At 39.0% G+C, this 26451-nt stretch overlaps 1 long non-coding RNA gene across 1 annotated transcript in view; it reads left to right on the top strand.

The window, feature by feature from the left end:
• The window catches only part of LOC109551734 (uncharacterized), a 268669-nt gene that overhangs the window by 46326 nt on the left and 195892 nt on the right, over positions 1–26451 (top strand). The window contains exon 2 of the long non-coding RNA XR_002178440.3: positions 11093–11197. This is a non-coding gene — a long non-coding RNA (uncharacterized lncRNA). The remainder of the gene's footprint in view (positions 1–11092; positions 11198–26451) is intronic.

Raw genomic sequence — 26451 nt, forward strand, 5'->3', positions numbered from 1 at the left:
ACAGAGAGAGAGAGGCAGTATATGCAGCCATACTAATTATAGCCATTATTAACGTCAACCTATGTTCATATGGTTTATTCAGAAATAATTTTCACCGCAGATTGGTTTGACAGTTTTAGTCCTGAGAATATAGAATGTTTGTCCATGAAAGACAGTTCATATACAGAATACATACATACATATGCATATATATGCATATGTATAGATAGGTTATCCCAAGGGTTATAGGTTATCTCTCTATATATTTAAAGAGAGATATGAAAAGAGAGAGAGAGGGAGGAAGCTCTAGTGAGGCCTTAAAGAAATGCAAATAGTGAAGAGATTATGGTGTACTTTTCTTTGTAACATTGCATTACTCATATATGAACAAGTTTAATATTTGCATCTATATGATGAGCTTTAGCAATTGCTCTGAAAGCACTCTCTAATGGTGGTAAGGTACAGTTGTATCATCTTAAATAGTTAGCACTATGGTATCCCATCTGACCTTAAGAAAATGCCAAGTAATTCTCTAGAAATAGAACGATAAAATGGTAACCTCTTAGAACAACAGCTCTCTCTGTAAAGGATCTGCTAGTCATTTACATTTCTCAGTAGAAATCAATAGCTAACTATTGTTTAATTGGTGAATGCAATGTGACCTAATCATCTCAATGAAGTCCTCCTTCCAGGAGGTTCATCCCCTGGGATAACGGAATGAGCCTGAGGAGTGAGGAACTAATTGCAGGAAGATAATGAGCATGGTTTCAATCAGGCTGGTGGGGAGAGGCGATGGGATAGGGAGCTTAAATCTCAAGGTTATGATTTATCTACTTTATTATTTGTTAGAAGAAAACATTAATCAAGCATGACGCCAAACTAGGTACTGTACAAAAGATACAGACTAAATTTATTAGCAGAGTCAGAAAGAGACAAACTTAAAAATGAAATCTGGTCTCAGGGCTTTCATCTAGAAGCCGAGTAGGAAAAGCTCTACACAGTGTGTATAAAGATTGGAGATGCTTTCAAATTTCTTCCTTTCCATAGGCACTGCCTTCCCCCCTATCCTTACTGTGAGTGAAGGTTTACCCCTTTATGTCAGAAAACAGGAGGCATTGTCTCCCCAAAGTACTTTAACTTGCTCATGTTAAAAAACAAAACAAAACAAATTAATAGACAAACAACAGTCTTCTGATGTTACCATTTCCTTTTTAGCCAAGTAGGTAAATGAACACAGTTCATGCTGCCACTTAATGGCTGTGAAATCTTAGGCAAAGTATTTAATCTCTCTAATCCTTAGGTTCCTGATACGAAAATGACCATATCAATGCCTACCATATATATATATATATATATATATATATATATATATATATATATATATAAATTTTTTTTAATTGTGGTAAGAACACTTACCATGAGATCTACCCTCTTAACAAATTTTAAGTGCACAATACGGTATTGTTAACTACAGGCACAGTGTTGTATAGCAGATCTCCAGAACTTACTCATCTTTCGTAAGTGAAACTTTATGCCTGTTTATTAGCAACACCCCAGTTCCCCCTTTCCTCCCTTAGTATCTACCTTCTACTCTCTGCTTCTATTAGTTTGACTATTTTAGATACTTCACATAAGTGGAATCATGCAGTATTTGTCTTTCCGTGATTGGCTATTTCACTTAACATGATGTCTTCAGAGTTTATCCACATCTTGCGTATCGTAGGACTTCCATTGTGTTTGGAAGAGATGTTTGGAATGATTTCAGTCTTCTTAAATTTGCGATTTGTGTTGTGGCTTAACTTGTGATCTATCCTGGAGTAGGTTCTGTGCTCACTTAAGAAGAATGTATGTTTTGCTGCTGTAGGGTGGAATGTTCTGTACATGTGCTGACGCCAAGATGTACAGGAAAACCACTCCTCTGTTCTCTGTCTATTCACAGACTACTCTCTACTCCAAATGTGTGTGTGTGTGTGTGTGTGTGTGTGTGTGTGTGTGTGTTTGGGGGGAGGCTTTCATACCAAGCAATTCTGTAATACCAGCTGGGTATCCTATAATTTAACGCATTTCTGACACTGTCTACCTAGAGTTAGCATCAGATCTCACAGATTAAGGATGCAGTCCCACAAGCCTGCTCCCTTCCCATTTCAGATGCCAATCATAAGTCCAAGTTGTTATCTGGGCATTGGACCAGTCAGCTAAATTGGAGAGTCCCACAACCCTATCCTCAGGTTTTATTAATTTTCTAGAGTGGCTCACAGAACCTAGGAAACTGTTTACTTAGTACATTACCCATTTATTATAAAAAGATGTAACTCAGGAATAGCAAGATGGAAGAGATACATAGGGCAGGATATGGGGGAAGGAGCTTCCATGATGTCTCCAGGTGTGCCACCGTCCCAGCATCTCCATGTGTTCACTAATCCAAAGCTATCTGAATCCCATCTTTGGGGGGGTTTCATGGAAGCTTCGTTAAGTCGGCATGATTGATTAACTCATTGATCATAGGTGATTAATTCAACCTCCAGCCTCATTCTCCTCCCTGAGGGTTGGGGGGTGGGGCTGAAAGTTCCAATCCTTTAATCATATGGTTGATGCCTCTGGCAACAAGCCCCTGTCCTTAGAGGATTTTCAAAAGACACCTCATTAACATAAACTCAGATGTTACTAAAAGGGACTCGTTATGAATAGCAAAAGATACCCATTTCACCTTTATTACTTTGGAGCAATTCTAGGAACTGGAAACAAAACTCATGTCCCTATAAGCTCTTATATAGGAAATTACAAGGGTTTAGTAGCTATATGCTAGGAACTTTGGACAAAGACCAAAATATATATTTCTTATATCACAGTATCACACATGTAATCTATCCTGTGTTTTCTTGAGAATAATGAATTTTGTTGCTATGGATAGGAATGTTCTGTACATGTCTGTTAGATTCATTTGGTCTGTAGTGTTGTTCAAGTCTGCTGTTTCTTTGTTGACTTTCTGCCTAGCTGTTCTATCCATTATTGCAAGTAAAGTATTGAAGTCTCCTACTGTTATTGTATTGCTATCTCTCCGTTCTGTTGTGTCACTGTTCGCTTTTTTATGTTTAGATGCTCTGATGTTGGTTGCATATATATTTAAAATTGTTATGCTTTCCTGTTGATTTGACCCTTTTATCATTATATAATACCATTCTTTGTCTCTTCTGATAGTTTTTGACTTAAAGTCTATTTTGTATGATGTAAGTATAGCCAATCCTACTCTCTTTTGGTTGCCATTTGCATGGATTATCTTTCCCCATCCCTTCACATTCAGCCCATGTGTGTCTTTAAATCTAAAGTGAGCTTATTGTAGACAGCATGTAATTGAATTTTTAAAGTCTATCCAACCATTCTTTGTCTTTTGATTGGGGAGTTTAGTCTATTTACTTTTAAAGTAGTTATTGATAGGGAAGGATCTACTATCACCAATTTGTTCCTTGTTTTCTGTTTTGTTTTATTTTTGTATTTCTTTTGTCCCTCCTTTCCTCTTTTGCTATCTTCCTTTGTGTTTCATTGATTTTTTAATTTGTATTGATAGGCTTTTATTCTTGTCCCTTTTTCTTTTGTGTAATTTCTATAGGTATTTTCTTTGTGGTTACCATAGGGCTTACATAAAAATGCCATATAGTTATAACAGTCTATTTTAAGCTCATAACTTCAATTGCTTGCAAAAACTCAACACCTTTACTCCCCTGCCCCACACACCTTAAGTTATTGATGTTAGTATTTACATCTGTTTGTACTGTGTATCCATTTACAGATTTGTTAGTTATAGTGATTTTTTAATACTTTTGTCTTTTAATTTTTATACTAGAATTAAAAGTTATTTACCCACCACCATTACAGTAATACAGTATTCTGTATTTATATATATATTTACCTTTATCAGTGAGTTTTATACTTTCTTATGCTGGTGTCTTATTTAGCATTCTTTCATTTCTACTAGAAGAACTTTAGCATTTTTTGTCAGGCAGGTCTAGTGGTGATGAATTACCTCAGCTTTTGTTTTCTGAGAAAGTCTTTATCTTCGTTCTTGAAAGACTGTTTTTCCAGATATAGTATTCCTGGTTGGCAGTATTTTTATTTCAGCACTTTAAATATATCATTCTACTCCCTTCTCTGCTGAGAAATCCACTGAGAGTCTTATGTGGGTTCCTTTGTACATCACACGTCTCTTTTTATTGCTTTCAAAATTCTATCTTTGCCTTTGCCTTTTGACAATTTATGTTTCTCAATGGGCATTTGACTTAGTTACTCTTATTTAGGATCTTCTGGGTTTCCTGCATTTGGATGTCCATTTCCTTCCCCAGATTTGGGAAGCTTTCAGCCACTATTTCCTTGAATACACTTTCTGCCTCTTTATCTCTCTTCTTTTCCTTCTGGGACTCCCACAATGTGTATATTGGTCCATTTGATTGTATCTCAGATGTCCCTGAGGCTTTCTTTATTCTTTTTTAATATTTTTCAATGTATTCCTCTGACTGAATAATTTCCAGTGTTTATTGATCCTCTCTCCTTCCTGATCTAGTCTGCTGTTTAGCTCCTCTGGTGAATTTTTCAGTTCGTTTATTGTATTCTTCAGGTAGGTGATTTCTGTAAGTTCTCTGTCTCTTTGTGGAAATTCTCATATTGTTCTGGCATTTTTCTCCTGATCTCAGGGAGGATCTTTATGACAGTTATTTTGAATTCTCTGTCAAGTTTCTGCTTCTTTAGGGTCAGTTCTGGAGATTTATCTTGTTCCTCTGTTTGAACTGATTTCCCTGTTATTTCATTTTTCTTCACTCTCTGTATTGGTATCTGCACATTCGACAAGTAGCGACTTCTCCTAATCTTCATGGACTCGCTTCATACAGAAAAGACTCCCACTCATCAGCCTGGCCAGAGATTCTGGGTCTCTCAAACCTTTGTGCTTGTCGAGTCTGTTTTATTCTTAGTGGCCTCAGGCATCTAGATTTTGTTGGGTCACATCAGTATTTTTAGATAAATACTGAGGCAAGACTGAGGCCAATTCCTCAGGCGGCCTTCAGGTAAGTTGGGTCATTGGACGCTCTGTCCAACTCTTCCCCTCCTCGGGGACAAGCTAGGAGCTTGGGTTTTTCATCAGCTCAACATGTGCTGAGCCAGGGGGAGTGGCTATGATGACTGCCAGCCCAAACCACTATCACTGTTCTCACTGGCCCCAGGGGGCTATAGTATGCCATGTTCGTCAGTGCCCTGAGAGCTACATGGAAGCCAGTTGTCTGGGTAGTCCCATAAGAGTTGGGGCATTGAACGCACAGTGAACCCTTTCCCCTCCCCTGGGAGAAACTGGCAAATGGAGTTTTTGGTCCCAATCATACGGTGCTATGTTAGGGATAGGGATTTTGGAAAGAAGGTGTCTCAGATTTTCCTGCCAGCTTCAGTGTGGCTGGTTTCTTGCTCATTTGAGGCATGGGAGCTTCTTAACTCATTTCTGGATTTTTTACAAATGGAATCTGTCTGTGAAGGCATTCCTATTCCACCACCTTGCTGGTGTCACTCCCTCTTTTTGGCTTGTTTTGAGGAGGAAAGGAGGTAAAGGATGAAAAGTGCTTAGCACAGGGCACTGCAAATATCAAACGGTCAATAAATAAATGTTGATAGTGATATTGTTAAAATGTTAGGATCGCCATTTCCGGTCCAGGTTTCAGTGTTAGGCTGTAGATAGTGAAAACATGCCCATGATAAGTTCTGATCAGCTAAGGATAGTTGACAATACTATAGGGATGGAATGAGTGACCAAAGTCATCTATGTTATAAATTTGCCTGTGTACATATATCTGGGGTCAGTAGCAGAATAGTAATATTAGACTAACATGATAATTTGCTAAATATTTATTACAGACTGAATTACCAGAGATTGAAAGGGGAGTAGGACAAGTTCTCTTTCTTAGATGAATTTACATTTTGGAGGAGAGAGACATATTAACAAATAACTGTCATGCAGGCTAATTGGGTACCTTGGTAATACAAAGGATTAATTCCTCAGGGTGGGACAGAGAGGGTCAGGGAGAACCAAGGAACAGGAGTTTGCCAAGTGGAGAAGTTGAGGAAGGATATTCTTTGCAGAGCAGTGTCACTGTGGCATGAGCTCTGAATGGCTAAAGCAACGTCTGGGTGTGTGTCTTAGGGGGGTGTGTGTGTGTGTGTGCGCACGCACGCACACGCGCATATAAGGAGTGTCCAGAGTTGAGGTAAAATGTAGCTGAGGTTGATCTTGAGTTTTCCAAGTGATATAATCCAACTTTTGCTTAGAAAGTTAACTCTAATAGAAATAAAGACAGTGCATCAGCAAGAGGAGAGGTTGGGAGCAGGAACTAAGAGAGATATTCCAGGTATAAATTAGGCAAGGACTGAAGAGGACAGAGGGGGAAGTTTTGAGTTGGGCAAACAGGGAGTCATCGACAAGGTTTTCCAGATAAACGTCAGGGAGTTCTGACAGTAGTCCAGAGGATTAAGGAAGTAAGAATGAGCAGTCTGTGAGAATACTCTATTCGTTTAAGAAGTTTGATAATCAAAGAGGCAAAGGGATGGGGTTAGTAGGCTTGAAAATTAGGCTGAATGGAAGGAAGCTTTTCCTTTTAGGAGAGACTTGTAATATTTAAAGACAGAGGGAAAGAGATGAGAGGAATTTAGGATGCAAGAGCAAGTAGCTAATTGATGAATAAGGTTCCAGAAGTAGAATAAAACCAATAGCACAGGTGTCAGGCATGGTCTTGGAAGAGATTAGGATCCGATTTTTCTCTAACATATAAAGGAATATGAATTAAGATGCTAGTAAGAGTACTCATACTGACCTCTCCTATTTTTTTTTCTTTTATGATAAATTGATGTGATGAAATGATGAACTTTGAATGTATAATAAGGCAATTGGGCTACAAAGTCACACAGATGTGGATAAGAAGGATAAATATGTTTTAGAAGTGAGGGAAAGGAACCATGTGGATCATGGCTCGTGTTCCTTTTGTACTGTCAGCAAGAAGCATCAAGTCATGTGTTAAAGCCAGTTTTGATTATACATGCTCCAGGAGGTAGCATAGTTCCATGTTCTACCTCTCCATGGTCCTGAATTCCTTTTATATTTTATTAAAGTCATGAGACTTATCTCCCTTATTATAAGGACACCTCAAATCCCTTCTATAAAGTAGTGGATAAAACATGAATAAGTACTGAGGATGTCTCAAAAACAGTCTACACATAGGAGAGATAGGGCCATATTACTGATGACTTAAAAATGATAAAAAATTGGAAGAGATACGCCTGTGCCTTTGTGTTCAATCCGGACATCTTGAGGTTAAGAAAAGGACTTTAGACCATGACAGGCACCTGCCACACAGCAGTGGCAGGCTGAGAGAGCACAGAGAGTCTCACAGATTTGAAGGCTATTGTGTGTCATGGTTTGCTTCAGTGATTCAATAAGTCAAGATCAGAGTCTCTTAAGACTGTTAAACTCTCTGCTCGAATTTGTTCCTCTCTATGGTGAAATTACCCAGAATGCTAAAGATACAATCCTCTCTTGATATGGTCACAAATTGACTAAATCCAAAAGCCAACATAACCAATGTGAAGTTTAGCGCTGTCCTTTCTAAGAGACTGAGCACCAGTATAAATCTCTAGACATGGAAAGACACAAGAAAATTATTTTTCAGAGTCTCTGATTAAACACAATAAATTAGTTAAGCACTACCACTGAGATTTGTGCTCTAGAAGTAGAGTACAGAACTCCAGTGAGAGCTTGCTGGAGACCTTAAGAAAGGAATGAATTGCATCTGAGAGAACCTTACACTTCAGCAGAGAAATAAAACAGACTGCAAGTATTTGTAGAGTTATGAGAAGCTATAAATGGGATTTTGTTTGCTCTGAAAATATAAGGGGAGGGCCTTTATTTTGCAGGGAGGCTCAAGATGGCACTCCAACTAGCTGGAGAGAAAGTTTGACCATTAACTAGACAATAGTATTCTCCAGATAGGAGCCCTCCAGGCAAGAGTCTGGCCTATTTAAAATAGAGGAAACACAACCTTTTGAATACAGTCATATCGTATGATTTATTTTGCTTTCAAAGATACCTTCACTGACTTCTGCGGTCACTAAATGAGAATAAACACCCTTTCTTTACCTTTTCCTCCCCTTTATCAGTAACATGTAGGTGGTTCTTTGTAGTTCCCTTTAGTCAGGACTTTAATGCGCACCCTCCCGACCCCCACTGTCAAACCCAAGTCTTCTATTCTCATAATAATGAAATGGGAAGACCCCTCTTTGTTAACTTTCTATAGGAGCTGAAGTTCCCATTGGGCCATAATTGGTAACCAGAGCTGAAGGCTTAGCAGTTAAATTCTCCATGAAAATATATGAATAAAAGTAGAAATGTTACGGGCTGATTTTTTCACTAAACTTCTGCCAGCTCTTGCAGTGTTTTATGAAGAGATGCCAGCATATTCAATAAATCTCGGCTGGCTGTTGTCCAGGAGAAATTATCACCAGCCCGCTGAAGGATCTCTAGCTGCTCCTTAGGAAAGGGAGGGGAGGAAGAATCATTCTGGTTCATTCTGAGTTGTGCATTACACATTAAATTAAAATATATGTTTCACCCATTTAGCAGTCTGAATAATAAAAGCTGTATACAGCTGCAACAACTCTGCTCTATGCATTTTAATGACTGATTTGTGAATATACTAGAATTATAACTGCTATTCAAATATTTTCCTTTTTTAAGAAGTCACAAATCCCTCCCTTTAAAAATGCACAGACAAACACTTTATAATCTTTTAATAATTTGTACTAGAGAATTTTAAAGCTTAGAATATGTGGAAATTATTTGTTTTAGGACGAGTAAATATAATGGGCTTGTCAATATGGTATTCAAATAACTGTAAAAATATTTGGAGTGTCTCCAACGAAAAGAACCTAACTCGATCTCTGCATTCAAATGAATTCTAAATGGAAAAAGTGATATACAGTTCAAAAGGAAGCATTAGACTCTAAAGCACCTTTCCATTTCTCTAAGGAATTGTGATCTACTGCTCAAATAGACTTTTAAATGGCTGTTGAGTTTTCAGGCTTCTCAGATATTCATACTTAAATCAGTTTGAACTAGTTAAGTAGAGTCACAATTAGAATTGTAATTTCTTTTCTTTCCATTTTTAACCAGTTGTGAAGAAAGCTAATAAAATTGGAAAATGAGCATATGCGACCTTTAATATGAAAACTAGGTCTTAGAAGGGTGAGACAGTGCTTTATCAGCCTCCAGAGGGTAGTTTTCTAAGCACAATGCCAGTTTTAACATAGGATCTGCGTACTTTTTGTATGATGAACCGTAAACCAGAAGCTTTCTCTAATGGGTTCTAAAAATCAGGAGATTTAGATTCAACTTATGAGAAAAAAAAAATGGCATGTTACGACAAAGGTAATAATATATCAATAATATCCTCAATTTCCCATAGAAACTTAGAAAAATATCTATTAGCTAAGCAGCCAAAAGTTTATTTTAGGATACGTATGATCGATGTAAGGAAATTCTCAGTAATTTACCATTAATTCAGATGTCCATTCTTAAGTTGGAAACATGTCAGTAAAATATGAAGTTCTATGGCATCTTTAGCAGAGCAAACGAACCGAAGTAATCCCCTGTATTGTTTCCTTATTTCACCCTCAAATAACCCTCAGTCTACTAATTGCCCCCAGGATCACATTTTACAAAGCATGGTTTCCAAGAAACAATTTGAAGAATTTTAGAAGCTGAAAAATAATGTTTTATTCCTGAGTGTATTAGTGGTTTGTAACACTGATGATTCAAGCTTCTTCCTAAGCAATTTTTTTTGCATCTGTAAACTGATCTAAATGTTTGTTATGAGGATAAATTTAGAAAAGCTCATTTGGAATTGTTACTCTAGAGCAGGGGTCAGTAAACTTTTTCTGTAAAGGAAAACTTCGTGCGTAATTTAGACTTTGGGGACCCTCCCTGTCACACTCAGTGAACCTGGCCATTTTAGTGCAAAGGGAATCATAGACAGTGTGCAAACATATGCATGTGGCTGGTGGACTTGGCCCTTGAGCTGTTCTAGAGCAGTGATTCTCATTTGGTGTTGGGTGTGATGGGGAGGGAACTTTGGAAAGTTCATTGGGGGATGAAATTCAGGAGAGCCTCTGCTGGAAATTTTCATCTTTTTCCTATCAAGAGTTAACAGGAAAGGACTTCCCTGGTGGTCCAGTGGTTGACTCCACCCTTCCAGCGCAGGGGGTACAGGTTCGACCCCTGGTCGGGGACCTAAGATCCCACATGCTGTGCTGCGTGGCCAAAAAAAATTTTAAAAACAGTTAACAGGAAATATTTTTTGGTTTTGGCTAAAATAATAATTTGATTGGGTTTCTAGGTCATTAAAATTGCCCAAATAATAGAAATGAGGATCAGAAATCACTTTTAATATTACTATATCATTAACATATATAATATAGAATAATGATATCCAATAGAAATATCATACGAGACATATATATGATTTCCAGTTTTTGAGCAGCCATGTTAAAAAAAGAAACCAAAACAGGTAAACTTAATTTTAATAATGTACTTTATCAAATATATATAAAAATATTACCATGATGCTATGTAATCAATATTAAACATTATTAATGGGATATTTTACATTTTTTTTTGTACAAAGCCTTTGAAATCTGGTGTGTATTTTATGCTTACAGCATATTTCAACTTGGATTAGTCACATTTCCAGCGTTCAGTGGCCATATGTGGCTAGTGAGCACCATACTGGATAGAACAGGAAAAGATCATGTAATACGTTACTTTTACTCACTGGATTATATTTTGAGAATAAGTGATGTAAAACATAGGCCAGATTAATGTTCTCCTTCTACTCCCCTGTAACACTGAGCCTGACAGCAGCCTAAAAGGTCTTCATAAATGCAGCATTTTGGAAAGCCACTGCTAATCAAGAGAGCTGGCATGAACCTCTCTACAATCTATATAGAGACCATAAGATGAATTCAACCATGTAATTGATCATTTAAAATCTCAGGACTCATTTCAAACAGTCTTTTTCTTTTATTTGCCAACCAGGGGTCAACAATTCCAATGCCAGGAGAGACCAGAGAGATAGAAGTGAGAGAATCCAGCTGGGTGAAGACAGTGGAGAGTGATGGGACCATCTGTGGCAAGTGGCAGGTATGTACCCTTCCTGAAGTATCCACATTCCAAAAGCTAAACACTGTGTCAGCAGAACAAACACATCTGCAAGACCACCACTGGATGTCCAGACCTGTTGGTTTACAGTCCCTGCTACATACGTTAAGTCTAAGGATGTGGCACTATTCCAAGAGAATTAACACTATTATTGTACCAGTACTTGTCTGATCTCTGACAGTTGTAGGGGGTGGGATCAGGTGATTTGACCCCAGCCTCACCTCTCCCTCTGCCCCTTCTATCTTACATGGGGTTTCTGCTCACTTCGACCTGAGAGTCTGTCACAGATCTCCTTTGCTTGCAATTCCTCTACTCTTCTTTAGCAACCAGGAAAAAATGCCCCTCTCTGAAGCCTTCCCAATCTCTAATGTTCATAGTTGTACAGATCCACAAAGCCAAAATTCAAAAAGCTCTGGAAGCTAAAAGCTTTTAAAAACTCATCTGGTGATAAAAATCTTGCCTGATCTGAACTCATTTATCAGCAAAATCTGACTTTGCTGGACAGGAGTCTCTTTATAGGTCTTTATTTAGCTAACAGTTGTGAAAATTCATATTGCAGAAATATTAATATTTTGACTATAGGGGCTGTCCTATATTCACTGGAAGGATTGTGTAATATATGGTGTTCGTACCATGCTATGATTCTAACATCAGAAAAGTTCTGAAACACATCTGGCTCCAAATATGCCTTTATTAGTGAAGCTTTATTCCTAGTAGTGGAAGTAGGCGTATTAGTAAATAGTTATTTAACACAAAATATGCTCCAGGTCCCTTATGTATTTTAACTCTTTTATTCTGCACAAGTCAATTAGGTAAGTATTATTGTTACCTTCGTTCATAGATGTCAACAGTAAATTAATAGAGTTAGGTAACCTTCCTAAGGTCACACAGCTCCTACGTGGCACCACCTGGCAATGCCAGTCATCAAACCCAGATGGTCTGGCTAAGAGTCTTTCCTGCTGTGCAAAAGCATCTGTCTAAGTGTTGGTTATGGGTTCCCCTCAGTTGACATTTACTGTGTGAAGGTTCTGTCTCCTGAACTAGAATTCCTCCTCCTTAAAAGCAGAACTTGTCTCCCTCCCCCATACTACCTACCTGGTAAGGGTATGAACCTAACAGCATTTATCGTGAAGAATGGCTAGGTTAAAAAGAGCATTATGAATTTCAGTAATTTACTATGGATCCCGCAGGTCACGGTCCCACTTGTTCTGTCTTCCACAAAGCTGATTTAACTTTGCGTGATGTGACAGTTACTAAGCTCTGTCTCTCTCAGTGAAAATAAGCACAGGCACAAGCATATATGCTATCACCTTAACCACAGTGAAGATAAATTCTGCTTCTGGTTCCTGCTTAGTTAATGCTTATTCTGATCTACGCAGTATGTAAGAGCTATTTGTGTCTTTCCTCGGTGTATCCTGTATCGTTTATGCGGCGGTACTATTACTGTTCCCGTGTTACAGATGAGAAAACCAAGATTTGGAGATGTGTGATTATGATGCTGGGAAGTGGTGAAATTGTATTAAAATGTAGGTGGTTTGCCCCAGGAGCCCGCAATCTTCCTCATCTTCCTTCTTTACCTCTGGCTTTCTTCTGAGACTACTTTCTAGGATACAAGTCACTTTCTAACTTGAGTCTTCCTTTCTTCTCATATCTCTTGCCACTCCAGTTACGTTGGAGGGCTGGAGAGTTTCTTAATATTCTATTCTTTCGCCATAGACAGTACTCATGTATCCTCATAACAGTATTATGGATTTGTGCTTTTGGTGTTTCCATGTAACAGATTTGGAAATTGAGGCTCATAGGCTTTAAGTAATTGACTCAGATCCACGTAATTTGTGGCTGAACTGGGATTAAAGTGTAAGTTCACTGATCTAAAATCTCACACACTGACGGCTCACGTTTCCCTGCTTCTCGTTAAAGTAGTTTCATACAGTTTCAGCGCTCTAAGAACAAATTATGATTATTTTAAAAAAATATCAAAGTAACCCGTGGAACTTCTTCTAATTGAACTTCCTACCTACTGACACAATGAAGAAGCATGAACCTAACTGAATAGTCTTCTCAGATTCACTCGGGGCATATTTTTAGTCTTAGCATAAAATATTTCCTCTGTGCCTCTGTTCAGCCTATACATTTCATTTTCAAAGCTAGAGTCTTTTTCCAGTTAATCATATTTATTGGCAAAATACAGCCTAAGTCACTGAAACAAAAACTAAATGAAGTAAGAGAACAAAGGTTGAATAAAGAAGTTCTGGACAAAAAGCCTTTGACCACAAATGGATGCCAGATTGGGAATTTTAGTTTTCTTCAAAAATGATTAATCATAGCAGTCACTAGTAAACAGTAATACGTATTTGTGTGTCACCTCTTTATGCATTAAAAAAGATCAGAACTGGGCTTCCCTGGTGGCGCAGTGGTTGAGAGTCCGCCTGCCGATGCAGTGGACACGGGTTCGTGCCCCGGTTTGGGACGATCCCACAGGCCGCGGAGCGACTAGGCCTGTGAGCCATGGCCGCTGAGCCAGCGCATCCGGAGCCTGTGCTCCGCAACGGGAGAGGCCACAACAGTGAGAGGCCCGCGTACCGTTAAAAAAAAAAAAAAAAAAAAAATCAGAACAACCCAGGACCCACTCATTCTGTTTGACTGTTGGAATATTTTTTTTAAAAAACATCAGTGTAGTTTAAAAAAAAAAAAAAGACTTTATGAGCACCCTGATTGATTGGAAGTTAAAAAGAAGAGCAGACTTCTTCCTTTCCTTGGGCTCTCCAGTCCTGTGGGGATGTCTCTAGATCTTCAAATAAGTCCCTCCAAGGGAGAAAAACGCCACCACTAACAATATGTAATCTCAGTGCCTGGAGACTCCCTGTCACCTCACTTTGGAAGTGTTTGGTGAGCTATGCAGATCACGAAGATTGGGTAATAAAAACCCACCACCATCCAACCAGGGAAATCTATTACTCACCTCTTCTATTAATAGAGTTAGAGCTTCGATTTCACAGTGCAAAAAGCTCAGATTTATTTTGCTTACTTGAATCTCAAAGCTTGAGTGCTCTCCGATTGTGAAATATAAATTCTGCTTGCTTTTAAACTAAATAATAGTTCTATTTATAATACTTGTCATAGCCTTTGTACTCCTTTTTTGCATATAAAATGCTGCAATACATATACCTACTTTCACATTTCTTGTAGGGTGAATTTAGCATACTGATTTCTAAGAAAATAGGGAAAAAAGAGCCACGCTCACCTGGAGGGGGGCATGGAGGTGTTGGGCAACTGTTGTCCATTCCACCCACTTATAAATGAGAGGTGAAAATCCGTCCTGTTCATTTATAAATTCATATGGAGCCTTTCTTTGTGTTGAGCTGTTTGATTTGATAGTGGAAACGTGATGAGGGTTCTGTTATAAGACAATTCCATTTCTCAGGATGCCTCCTACCTTCTGTGTATGTATCATTTCGAAAAACGGTGAATAGCAGCTTAAGCAACTAATAGCCAATTCCAGTTCCCATTTTTATCTGTGGGAGACAGTTTCTCTGTTAAAATGGTAACAGTTAAATGCAAAACTAACCTAACAAGCCATTGGGTGGCACTGTTGCTCCACTGAGTTCTTGGTTAAAGAACATTTCTCTTATACTAAAAAAGGAAAAGAAATGAAACCTAAGTATGCCTTAAAGAAAGTAGCATTGTTTAAATGGGACAGTTGGATTTCCTCTGCTTCTTTGATTCTTTCTATCCACTAAACACCCTTTGACCCAGGAATGACAAGTAGGTTTAAACTCAGATGGCAATATCAACCGTTTGGTCGATGCCACCTGGAGCCTAGTGTTGAGAAGGATTCTGATGCCATATCCAAGCCAATGGGTTGTATGGAGAATGTTATGGATTGATTAACAGTATCTACTGTGGGTGCAGAATATTGGAATGGTGACTAAACTTGTCATTCTTCCTGTTGAATTCTATATAATGAGTGCCTACGATAGAAATAAATTCTATACTACCATTGGGGCTAGGTAGAGAAAATATGAGAGGAGTTTTTTTTTTTTTTTTTTTTATGTGAGAGTAATGTTAGGTGATATGTTGAAAGTCAGACTATTATAGCATATCGTGCATCTTGCATAATATGAGTATGACCTGAACTATATGTGTCCTCTTTTCTTGCCTCACATAATCCACTCAGAGTTTTAAAGATTATGAGAAAGTGGTGTCATTACCACAAGGAGGTTAATAGTTTTTGGCTGGTTAGTGCCAAAAAAGATGGTAGAGGCCAGAAAAAGATGTCTTCATAATACAAGAAACCTCAAAGCCCCAGGAACATACTCATTTTAGAGTTGAGAATCCTATTTAATTTTAGATCTATTATGGTCTTAAGATTTACCATAAAAGAACTATGACTATCACATATGTGTGAGTCTATGAGTACATTAAACTTTCCCTGTCCCCTCTGAAGATCTTACAGTATTCCTTGACATGGGGTATTTACTGAATGTGCTCTGCAGTAGCGTTTTCTGTGATGTTGGAAATGATCTGTGTTTATGTTGTCCACCACACCAGCCGCATGTGGCTACGGAGCACTTAAAATGTGGCTCCTGTGACTGAGGACTTGGATTCTAAATTTTTGTGTAATTGCAATTAATTTGAATGTGAATATAAATAGTCCAGTGTGGCTACGAGCTATTGTATGGGACAGTGAGTTGTAGTTACTGCAGAAATGATTAACACTTGGGTTTGAAGAAGTCACAGCCTATCAAACCAGATGGCCCTCATATAAGCAGAGTAATGCCCAGTAAGGATAGTAAAGGTTTATTAAGCATTCACTATGTGTATGGCACTATTTTAAACATTTTATATATTTGGTCTTCCCAACAACATACGAAGAAAATCTTTTATCCCCATTTTACAGATGAAGAAAATTATAGCAAAGGGATAAGCCCTGAAATATTAGATAGGTTCCCAAATGGGATATGTTGGCCCTCTGTACCCACTAATAGTTTGGTTTCTTTTCCAACAAATACTGTTTCAATGTGTGTTCACTGTTTACCTAGAAAGGGGGTTGAGTCGGTGGTTGGAAGGGGCAGAGAAGGATGAGGCCCACTTACAAACTGGAGTCCTCTTCAGAAAACATTGTGTTGGGGCTCCTTGGGAGCCCCATCTTCCTCCCTGCCCTCTAAGTAGCTTATCAAAGTGCTTCTTCTAAGCAAACAGATTTCCTTCCTGGGAGGTTTTCTGGCAAATACAATTCCCTCCAGCACCTCATTACATTTACAGCATTGTTCTAATTTGGATAAGAATCTTGGGCAGCTGCCTATACCTGACTCTGCGGGGAGCACACAGCTTAGGTTGTCTTGTTGCCAAAGGATGGCAAAGCTTTACTTGAGAGTACAAAATCAGTGTAGCCTTCTGTGATGGACAGAACAATGCCCTCCACTCCAAAGATATCCATGTCCTTATCCGAAGAACCCATGAATATGTTACTGTACATGTGAAGAAGGAACTTTGCATGTGTGATTAAGTTAAAGATTTTACAATAGGAAGACCATCCTGGGTTACAACAGGTTGGTCTGATGTAATCACAAAGAACCTTGTAGGAGAGAGGCATGAGGTACCCGGAAGGCTTTTAAGGTGCAGAAAGGGCCCAAGAGACAAGGAATTTAGGTGGTGCCAAGAATCTGTAAAAGGCAATGAAACAGATGCTCCCCAAGAGCAAGCTGGTCTTTTTTGAACTTCTCAGGTCCAACACTGTGAGGTAATAAATTTGTGTTGTCTAAAGTAATTTGTTGCCACAGGAGTAGGAGACTAATACGGCTTCTTAGACAGGGAGACTTTTGAGAATTGTCAGGTAGAGAAAAGAAGGGTGTTCCAGCCAGAGGACCCAGCAAGTTCAAAGGCATGATGCTCCAAAACAGCATTCAGTGCATGGGAACAGTGTGTATCTCAGGGTAGGCAGCAACTGAGGGATGTTTCAGGGAAATAAGATGCGGTACAGGAAAGGGAGCATTCTGGTTTCGCTGCTAATCCCTAGCATTCTGAGACCAATCCCAGGGCCATGCTTTCCTCTTCTGGACCACATGTGACCTCAGGAGTCTCCTGTGGTTTTACTCTATGTATTTCTCTTCCCACAGAGATCAAAAGAAAAACCCATAAATATTTGCTACAGGGAAAGATGAAGGATCCCGAGCCACTAAAAATAAGAAAGTAACTTGGAGGAGAGAAAGCTATTTCTGTTACGTTAGATAAAATTTTTTGCTGGCGTTAGAAATTGAATGAGAAGAAAGAAAATGATCAATTTCAGATTGGACAAAGGCTCCTAAAGGAAACCTTTTTGAACCGTATAATACATCTTATGCTTTCATCACATTATGTGTATATATATACATATATATACATATATATATATATCTTATAGCAGGATGGTGAAGAGTACAATTAGTTAAGTGGGGGTGGCGGAGTCAAGATGGCAGTGTAGGAAAACACAGAGTACGCGTCTCCCCTCCACTAGGGTGCCTGCCGGATGCTTGGGGGGACTTCAACGCCCAAGGAGATGGGAGGAACCCCCAAGTGAACCAGTAGGATGTGGGGGTGCTGAGGGGGGAGGAGAAGTGGAGGCTGGACAGGACCAGCGCTGCTGAGGGGTGGCTGAAACGGGGGAGGTGTTCCCACACCTGGAGTGACTGACCCTCAGGGGCTCGGATCAGGGGGGAGCATGACCAGAATTTCCCCTGCCCAATCAGCCGGGGAAGTCTGCCCTGCTCTCGGCCAGATCCTGTACCCTCAGAGGCCACCTCTGAGCTGCATAGGTCCTGGGGACATAGGAGGAAGGCTGGGGCAGAACAGGAGAGGCAGGTGGGAGGGGCCCTCCAGGACCAGAGGGTCAGGAGAAGGAGCAGAGGGCATTTGACCCACCCAATCGGGCCCAGGAAGCCTGCTGGGCTCCCAGGTGGGGTCCCCTGCCCTGTTAGACCAGAGGTGGGAGGTGCACCAGGGCCCCTTCTGTTTCGTTGAGCGGAAGCCCCAGCCCCTCACACCTCCCAGGGCCTTTTCCAGCCCTGTGGGTCCTAAGCATAGGCCCCGCCCACCACCGAAACCCCACCCCTACTTAGGCCCCCCGCTCTCCACAGCCAAGGCCTTTTCCACCTTTTTTTTTTCTTCCCCCTTTTTTACTATTGTGGTTCTGTTTTATCTTCCAGTGTTGTTTCATCTATATTTTAATTTTTATATTCTTTCTAACATATCTGTGAGTTTCCTAATCTAATTTTATTTTTTACTTTGTTATTGTTCACCTTTTTTTTTTGCCGGGGGTCGGGATAAAGCTCATGAGGTGGGAGCTCCTGGATTAACAGAGAACCTCAGACCCCAGGGAATATTCTTCAGAGTGAGGTCTCCCAGAGGTCCTCATCCAAGCACCAAGATCCAGCTCTACCCAACAGCCTACAAACTCCAGTGTTGGAAGCCTCAGGCCAAACAACCAGTAAGACAGGAACACAATCCCACTCATCAAAAAAAAGAAAAAAACAAAAAAAACACAATGAGACAGCAAAAAATTATGTCACAGATGCAGGAGCAAGGTAAAATCCTATAAGACCAAATAAATGAAGAGGAACTAGACAATCTACCTGAAAAAGAATTCATAGTAATGATAGTAAAGATGATCCAGAATCTCAGAAATAGAATGGAGGCACGGATTGAGAAAATACAAGAAATGTTTAACAAAGATCTAGAAGAACTAAAGAAAAAACAAACAGAGATGAACAACACAATAACTGAAATGAAAAATACACTAGAAGGAATCAATAACAGAATAACTGAGGCAGAAGAATGAATAAATGAGCTGGAAGACAAAATGGTGGAAATAACTGCCAAGGAGCAGAATAAAGAAAAAAGAATGAAAGAATTGAAGACAATCTCAGAGACCTCTGGGACAACACTAAATGCACCAACATTCGAGTTATAGGGGTCCCAGAAGAAGAAGAGAAAAAGAAAGGGACTGAGAAAATATTTGAAGAGATTATAGTGGAAAACTTCTCTAACATGGGAAAGGAAATAGTTACCTGAGTCTAGGAAACACAGAGAGTCCCATACAGGATAAACCCTAGGAGAAACACACCAAGACACATATTAATCAAAGTAACAAAAATTAAATTCAAAGAAAAAAATATTAAAAGCAGCAAGGGAAAAACAAAAAATAACATACAAAGGAATCCCCATGAGGTTATCAGCTGATTTTTCAGCAGAAACTCTGCAGACCAGAAGGGAGTGGCAGTATATGCTTAAAGTGATGAAAGAGAAAAACCTACACCCAAGATTACTCTACCCAGCAAGGATCTTGTTCAGATTCAACAGAGAAATCAAAAGCTCTTCAGACAAGCAAAAGCTAAGAGAATTCAGCACCACAAAACCAGCTTTATAACAAATGCTAAAGAAACTTCTCTAGGCGAGAAACACAAGAGAAGAAAAAGACCCACAAAAACAATCCCAAAACAATTAAGAAATGGTAATAGGGACGTACATATCGATAACCTTGAATGTAAATCGATTAAATGCCCCAACGAAAAGACACAGACTGGCTGAATGGATACAAAAACAAGACCCATATATATGTTGTCTACAAGAGACCCACTTCAAACCTAGGGACACATACAGACTGAAAGCGAAGGGATGGAAAAAGGTATTCCATGCAAATGAAAATCAAAAGAAAGCTGGAGTAGCTATATTCGTATCAGATAAAATAGACCTTAAAATAAAGACTGTTACAGGAGATAAGGAAAAACACTACATAATGATCAAGGTATCAATCCAAGAAGAAGATATAACAATTATAAATGTTTATGCACCCAACATAGGAGCACCTCAATACATAAGGCAAATGCTAACAACCATGAATCCCCCTCTAACATCTGGCTTTGTGTGCTGGACTGTGGGCCCAGCTGAGGGTGGGATAACAGACCCCCTTTAAACAGAATCTGTTCGCCTACGACAGTGGGGTATTGATTGCCTTGGATCTGGAAGAAGCTTTAAATAATTGTATTATGTTTGTACCTCACTTGAAATGGCAGAGCACAGTGGTTAAGGACACTGAGTGTCAGCTCTTGCACTAACTAGCTGTGCCTTTGGCTTCTCTGCCTACCCTCTCTAAAATGGGAGTGGCGATAGTAGTAACCTAATAGTGTGGTGGTGGGCAGCATATGAGAATAGAGACTTAAAGTACTTCCCCACAGCGTAGCCAGGGTGATATTTTATTTATTTATTATTATTATTTTTTTTTGCGGTACGTGGGCCTCTCACTGTTGTGGCCTCTCCCGTTGCGGAGCACAGGCTCCGGACGCGCAGGCTCAGCGGCCATGGCTCATGGGCCCAGCCGCTCCGCGGCATGTGGGATCTTCCCGGACTGGGTCACGAACCCATGTCCCCTGCATTGGCAGGCGGACTCTCAACCACTGCGCCACCAGGGAAGCCCCAGGGTGATATTTTAAAACATAAACCGTATTATATGTACACAAGACGCAAAGGATTTGACAACTGCCCAGCTGACCTCATCTCTGAGCATTCTCTTCTCCACACCATGCTCCAGTCACTCCAGCTGTTTTTTTTCTTTTGTTTCTTATACACACAAACTGATTCCTATTTTTCCAGCAAAAATCTTAATGCTGACTGTTTCCTCTGCCTGAATGTTCTTCTCCCAGCTGTTTATAGAGAACTTCCCTGACTGCTCAATGAAAATGTAGTTTCTCTCCATCCCATGGTGACCTTCTATTCCTTTTCCCTATGTTATTTTCTCCACAGCACCTGCAATTGTCTATTTGTTTCTTTCTTATTTTCTGTCCCCATTCCCCTTGCCTCAATTGAGGTGTAAGCGACCTTGTCTGTCTCATTCCCCAAGGTATGGCCAGGGTTTAGAACTGTGCCTGGCGGTAGGGACTCAATTAAAAACGCATTGAATGACGGAATGAATGAGCACGCAGCCAGTTACTCAAACAAGACGATCTCTAATTTGTATCTGTGTTTGCGACACTATTTACACAAATGAGGTGGTGAAGTTGGGCCTCATGAGGGTGGTTGTTCCGTGGCTTTGCTAGTATGATTACTCTCTGAGGTCTGGGGATGGAGGCCTTTTGTCTCAGGATTAGAGAGGACTGTTTGCTTTTACAGCCTGGAATTAGCATTGCCACAGCTAATCATTTGAAACTTTCATGGTATTCAAGTGCCCATGCAGGTATTTGAGATCTTAATAGCAGAAGTAAAAAGAATATTTACATAGTTCATAAAAGGATACATTATGCTTCCTTTCTGCGTTTTACGGCACCTCATCACATTGGAGAGTGGAGTCAGTGATGCACTCAGTTTTATATTATCTCTGACTGGCACCACAGTCAGATGACCACCCTGGCTCTAAAACTTCTTGAAGCAAATCACCCATTGCCTCTGATACTAAAATGAAACTTCTTTAAATCGCAATAAACCCCCCCAAATGTTATGCAAATTGAAAAATACCCCTGTCAGAGGACTGTCAGATAACACCTCTCATTCCCAATGACTATTTGTAAGCCTATGGAAACATCCAGAAAGAAATAATGAATTGTTCTGGTACACTGTTCTGGCAGCCCTTAATAAATCAATATGAAGGGGAGTTCTGAAGGGCAAAATGTTGCTGTCGGTGGGTGTCCGATTTAATTTTGCTCTAAATTAATATTTCGAATATGATAAGTGAGCTGGCAGGAGCAGATTTCATGATTAATTCTATGGCGTCAAAAATGCTTTGATGACACTTTAATAGCTGCTCCACTGATCTAAAAGTGCCTGAAATGGGCTCACGTGGGCCAGCTTACAAATTGCATGATAATGTGGATCCCACCCAAGGAGGAGATTTACTTTTTATTTTCAAATCTCTGCCGTAGTTGGAGTAGCCGTGTTTCATCACGCAGGCAGAGACACTTTTATAGCCTTGTGAGCCACAGCTGAATGAGACATGTGGGATGAGTGAGCAGAAAGTGCCATTAGGATCGCCCCTCTAAGTCGTGCCTACTTGAAGCCACATAAATCAGTTTCCGATGGAGTCATTGCTCCCCTGAAAACGAGGGTCCCTAGAATGAAAAAGTTCGACTGCAAAAGGACCGGTAAGATACATATAACCTGAGCTCACAAATGAGAGACAAGAAGGGAACCTGAGTGTTTACTCTGGGGTCAGTATGGACCTATAAATGTCACTAGCATGATAGGCTTGTGATTACGATAACTGGGAGGCTACTGCTGACATTTTGTATTTGTTAAAAGTTTATTGAGTGCACCAAAATTTTGCTACACGATTTGACATGAAGGATATAGGTAACAGAGTACCTACACTCACGGCGCCTGTATTCCAGCTTGTGAGGCAGACATATTAATACTACATACAGAAGTGCTGAGTGGAAGATTGAACAAAGTGCTTTGGTGCCATATGGGAGGATGGAATTAGCTCTGTCTGAGGGCTTATGTGTTTCTTCTCAGTCTTAGGGAATGAATAAGGCTTGACGGGAGTACACAGGTATTTTAAGAAGAGAAAATACAGGGGAAAAGCATAAAGATGTGAAAACTCCTGGCATGTTTGAAGAATAGTAGGCAGTTCAGTCTGACTTAATAAGCACAGGGGCTTAGGGGAGGAAAGAGGCAAGACAGGAAACTTAGTTTGATGTCAGTAAAGGGTTTTGAATGTAATATTAAAGTGAGCCTTATTCGTGGGCAGCGGAGAATCAGAAATAGATTTTTAAGGAGATAGAATCATGATATACACCTTAGCAAGAATACCGAGGAAGCTATGATTATGTTGGGTATTATATGGAGAAACCTGAGTCTCACCACTAACTCAGATTTCTGCTTAGGACAACTGATTAGAATTCCCATTACCTAACATATCTAGAAGAGTAAGTTTGTGGGGAAGCAGATAAGTTTCAGCTTTGGCTGAATTGCATTTCGTAAGCTTAAACATTAAAGAGGCCTCAGAATTTGTTAGGCATGTGGATGTATGCCTAAGAGATCTTGATTGTAGACATAGGCTGGAGATCTCTAGCTTGGATGAGATCATGCAGGTAGAATGGGTAGAGTGAAGAGAGAAGAGGTTTTGGTCCAAGCCTTAAAGAACATCAACATTTAGAGATGAGCTGGAGAAGAAAAGATCCAAAACAGAAGGAAAATAAAAGTGAGAGAGTATTTCAAAAAATAAGGGATCAGGAATGTCAAATATTACCTAGGAGTCAAGTGTGAAAAGGACTGAGATGTCTATTGGATTAGGCACAAAGGGAGTGAAGTGGCAGACCCGTAAATGTTTGGTAGAAGGGGAATCCAGAGGATAATAAGTAAAAGAAAGTGCGGGAGCTAAATAAGTGTGGATATAGGCAGCTTTTTTAGGATTGTATTTATCTTTGATCAAGAATATTAAGAGTTCCCTCCCCACCAGAAGAAAACCCAAACTTGTTAATCTCATCTTCAGCTTTTAAAAAGTCTTCAGCATAAGCATAGTGTTTGGGGAATAAATTAAACCTGAACTGTCTGTGGTCACCACATACACCTCTTCCTTTCTGTCTTATTAGGGATGGTCTCTCATGCATGAGTTATAGTTCTTCCTGCCTTGTCAAACTATGAGTGCTATAGACAGTTATTAAAGTGGAAAGGAATTTCTCTCTCTTAGCAATCATTTTTACATCTACTAAGGGCCCATTGACTTCAAAGCAAGTTCCTCATTGTCATAATCAGTCAGTGTTTAAAGTCTTCATGGAATTATTTATAAGACTCAGTAGGAGAAAATGAAGAGTTGGGACTTGAGTTTGACTTCATGTATTTAGTTTAAATAGAAATTTCTTATCTTTATATAATCCAAGCTGTCAAGTCAGAGTATGTAAAAGAGATTTGATTGACAATTATTTTTTATTTTCTTGAGAATTTTGTTTTGTATGATTTAGTTTAATTTTGTTTTGTCTTGAGCTGAACGTTAAAGGTTTGGAGATTTTTTATTTATATTTGAGAACTTTTGTCCTTCAAAACCTTTTATAATATAAATAAATATTCTATAATAATATATTATAAATATTATATAATACTTATATAATATTTATTGTACAATAAATATTATATAATAAATAAATATTATATTATTTAGTTTATTATAATGAATATTATTATAATATAAATATTATAAAAACCTTTTATAATATAAAATGTCACTAGCACATTGACCATTATTAATTCAAGCTTACAGTTTTACTTTAAAAAGAATATTTGTTCTAGAGAAGTCTATAAGGAACATCTCCTAGTAAGCTTAGATCCTCCCCATAGGTATCCAAGGACTTATATTGCACTTTTCTTCCATTAGCTTTCAGACAAATCACAACCACCACCAAATAAATGTTCTAATATTCCAGTGTGCATCTTGAGGCTCCCAATGTAGAGACATGGGCCTAAAACTAATCCTTATGGAAATGTGTCAAGTCTCTTCTGTGTGGATGAATATAAATAAAAATAAAAAGGGGGGAAATGATAAATCAATTCCTTTGCTTAGATTGTTTTGAATATAGGCTAAACTTTAAAAGTTGGAGGTACACGCATTGGTCTTCATATCTCATTAATGCCACAGCAAAGGTGAAAGAAAAGCATTCTCATGTCTGCTGATCTTTTTAGAAGTCTATACAATATTGAATTTATATGATGGTTGGGTAAAATGTGGATGAATAACATCCTGTTATGTCTTTTATACAGAAAGGAAAGAAGAAAAACTCACAGCTTTGATTAGGTCACCCATACTAAATTTTCTTCTGATTTACTTGTTACCATTTTCTTTTTTGCCTTGGCTGTTTCAAAGTAGACATCAGTGATGTTTAAGATTATTTATTATGCATTGGCATTAAACTTTTGCTATTAATATTTGTTGGGATCCTTGAAAAATTGTTAATTAAGTTCAAAAGACTCGTCTGAGAAGTTCATTCACTCTTCTTTTGTTTAATATTCTTCATATACATAGACTCATTCCCTCGTTTTTTCACTCATCTCCCAAGGAGCCTCCCCAAAATTATTACCTAACAAGTTCATGTATTTTTGGTTTCACTGGCATTTCTAAGCTGTTTGGATACAAATCTAATATCAAAGTTTGTAAATTAATGGTAAGGGAGATATCCAGACTCATACGAATGAATCTCTTTTTGTTTGTTTTAGATCTAACAAAAGTGAAATTTAAAGATGAAAACTATCTTGAAGGTCAGATAGTCATTCAACCTGGTTTTGCTCATTGATAATTACTGTCTGGGATGCAGGTAATGTGGGGTACATTCCTACTTTCTAAAGTCACTTGATCACTGAAATTCCTCCATACAAGACACTAAACCCAGCCACCTCTATCTAGCCATTGGCCGTACAGAATGCTGTTTTCCTCAGTTTTCCAAAGTTGTTCAGACTTAAAGACACCAACTTTTCCTGAAAAGGTCCACAGGAGACTGAAATGTCAAACCAGGATGCTAATTTATTAATTTACCTGGAGAAATAGAACCGTCAGGAGGTGCAGATATTGTTCTGACTTAGCACATTCTCCCCTTTAGGCCTTGAGTATCAGGATGGTCTCCACAATCATCTCCCAAAATTGCATGAAAAATTGCATGTATATTTGCAAACCATTTTTTTTTCCCTTGTGGAGAGGGCCATAACTTTCTTTGAATCTTGAAGTCAAGAATCCATGCAGTAGGCAAACTGCAAAGGGAAGCAAATTCTTAAAAAACTTCTTGACAAGCTTAGAATCAGAAAAAAAGGAAGTAGTCAGAAAAGGTGAACGTTTGATGGCATGGCCACCATATGGTATACTTTCCAGGGCAGGCAGAATCACTGTGCCGGCAGGATATCCTCATCCCCAGACGGGTTTTCACGTACACGTGAAATGAATGTTGTTGGTTTTCAGATAAATCTTCTCTAAGGCTTCCATAACTGATCAAGCTCTCTCCTGCTCCAAAGTCTTTCTTAAAGTATATTGCCATCTTCAATCTAGTTAAATTCAACCTTTCCAAGCCTTGAGAACTCTTTAATACTTTAAAAATATTATTAGCTGACCTATTTGATATTCGTTTATATTTTCAATTTCATAGGACAATCTTTATTGTTTTATTTCTACAATTTAACAGAGTTAGGAGAAGGCAGAGCATTCATGATTTTAAGGTACCGGCAGCATGAATATCAAGAGTTTTATTCTTTTGGATTATGAGGCAGTTACTGTTGAAATTAATTTATCTGTA

This window comes from Tursiops truncatus, chromosome 3, assembly GCF_011762595.2.
Source record: "Tursiops truncatus isolate mTurTru1 chromosome 3, mTurTru1.mat.Y, whole genome shotgun sequence".
NCBI lineage: Eukaryota > Metazoa > Chordata > Mammalia > Artiodactyla > Delphinidae > Tursiops > Tursiops truncatus.